This window comes from Dipodomys ordii, unplaced genomic scaffold (assembly GCF_000151885.1).
Source record: "Dipodomys ordii isolate 6190 unplaced genomic scaffold, Dord_2.0 Scaffold18, whole genome shotgun sequence".
In the NCBI taxonomy this organism is placed as follows: Eukaryota; Metazoa; Chordata; class Mammalia; order Rodentia; family Heteromyidae; genus Dipodomys; species Dipodomys ordii.
In genome coordinates this window covers 8,501,752-8,504,007 of record NW_012267234.1, presented here as the reverse complement: position 1 = coordinate 8,504,007, position 2,256 = coordinate 8,501,752, and the positions used below count along the sequence as shown (strand labels likewise).

At 45.5% G+C, this 2,256-nt stretch overlaps 1 protein-coding gene across 1 annotated transcript in view; it reads right to left on the bottom strand.

Annotated features, from left to right (window-relative positions):
• The window catches only part of Tango6 (transport and golgi organization 6 homolog (Drosophila)), a 171,325-nt gene that overhangs the window by 145,773 nt on the left and 23,296 nt on the right, over nt 1-2,256 (bottom strand). The gene's annotated exons all lie outside the window — the stretch shown is intronic.

Here is a 2,256-nt window from a genome sequence, read left to right as displayed (position 1 = left end):
TGTCCCTCAGCTCTTCAGCTCAAGGCGAGCGCTCTACCACTTGAGCTACAGCGCCACTTCCGGTTTTCTGGTGGTTCACTGGAGATAGGAGTCTTACAGTCTTTCCTGCCTGGGCTGGCTTTGAACCTCGATCCTCAGATCTCAGCCTCCTGAGTAGCTAGGATTACAGGCGTGAGCCACCAGCGCCCAGCAAGACCATCTTTTTAGTAGTGTAAAAATGAGAAAAATAAAAACTGCATTATACTCACAAACTCACCATGTCATGTTTTATCAACAAACAATTTGATTCCATATTAGTTTTCTAGGTCAATTCTATAAAGAACATACTATTTTTAGTTTAATTGTGAAATTAAAAGGGTAGCAAACGTTTTTACTCTAGCACTAAAGTGAATGCTATAAGAGAATGAAGTATTTAGGTGCAGGTCGCTCACACTTATAATCCTAGCTACTCAGGAAAGTATGAGATCTGAGGATCACATAGCTCAAAGTCAGCCCGGGTAGGGAAGTCTATGAGACTTTTTCATCACAGATAAAGCCAGAAGTGATGGTTTAGGTCAAGTAGTACAGTGCTAGTCTTGAGCTAAAGGAACTTAGGGATAGCACCCAGGCCCTGGCCTACAATTCAAGGCCCATGACTGGGAAAGAAGCTCAGTGGTAGAGTGCTTGCCTCATATGCATGAGGCCCTGGGTTCAATTCCTCAGCACCACATAAGCAGAAAAAGCCAGAAATGGTGCTGTGGCTCAAGTGGTAGAGCACTAGCCTTGAGCTGAAGAGCTGAGGGACAGGGCCCAGGCCCAGAGTTCAGGCCCTACAACCGACAAAAAAAAAAAAAACAGAATGAAGTAAAAGAAGGTAATTACAAAGACCATATATTGAATGATTTGATTTATATGCAATGTCCTGATTTACAGGTGAATCTACAGAGATAGAAAACAGGTTTAGGGGCTGTGTAGAGTTAAAGGATTAGAGGAGGGTTGGTAAAGAGATTTGGAAGTGTCAGCTAACTAGTTCTGGTAGGATTGGTTTGTTTCCTGCTGATAGAGGGGCTTGAATTCAGGTTCTACGTAATGTCATTTAGTACTTATACTCAAGGCTGGCCCTGTACCACTTGAGCCACAGCTCTACTTTCTGGTATTTATGTATGTATGTATGTCATGGGGCTTGAACTCTAGGCCTGGGCACTGTCCTTTAGCTCTTTAGCTCAAGGCTAGCGCTCTACCACTTGAGTCACTTCTGATTTTCTGGTGGTTAATTGGAGATAAGAGTCTCACGGATTTTCCTGCATAGGCTGGCTTTGAACCGTGATCCTCATATCTCAGCCTCCTGAGTAGCTAGGATTATAGACGTGAGCCAGCGCTGGTCTTCTGGCTTCCTTTTTGGTGACTAATTGGAGATAAAGAGTCTCACAGACATTTCTGCCCAGGCTGGCTTTGAACTATGATCCTCAGATCCAAGACTCCTGAGTACCTAGAGCCCCCAGCACCCAGATATTTAACTTTTTTTTTTTTAACCAGTTCTAGAGCTTGAACTCAGGGCCTAGGCACTGTCCCTGAGCTTCTTTTTGCTCAAGCTAACACTGTACCACTTGAGCCACAGAGCCACTTTCCGCTTTTTTCTGTTTATGTAGTAATGAGGAATTGAACCCAGGGCTTCCTACATGCTAGGCAAGCACTCTATGACTAAACCATTTAAACTCTTTTTAAAACAGCATTTTTTTTGGGGGGGTCCGGTCGTGGGGCCTAAACTCTGGGCCTGGGCACTGTCCCTCGGCTTGTCAGCTCAAGGCTAGCGCTCTACCACTTGAGCCACAGCATCACTTCTGTTTTTTTTCTTTTTGCTTATGTGGTGCTGAGGAATCGAACCCAGGGCCTCAGGCATGCAAGGCAAGTGCTCTACCACTGAGCCACCTTCCCAGCCCCTTAAAACAGAATTTTGCTATGTGTCCCATGCTGACCTTATGCTATGTTGTCCAGGGTGGCCTTAAACTTGAAATCTTTCTGCCTCAACCTCCTGAATCCTGAGATTACAGACATGTCTCACCATCATCACTTAAGAATTACTGGGGCCGGACACTGGTAGCTCACACCTGTAATCCTAACTACTCAGGAGGCTGAGATCTGAGGATCGCGGTTCAAAGCCAGTCTGGGCAGGAAAGACCGTAAGACTCCTATCTCCAATAAACCACCAGAAAACTGGAAGTGGCGCTGTAGCTCAAGTGGTAGAGCACTGGCCTTGAGCTGAAGAGCTGAGGGACA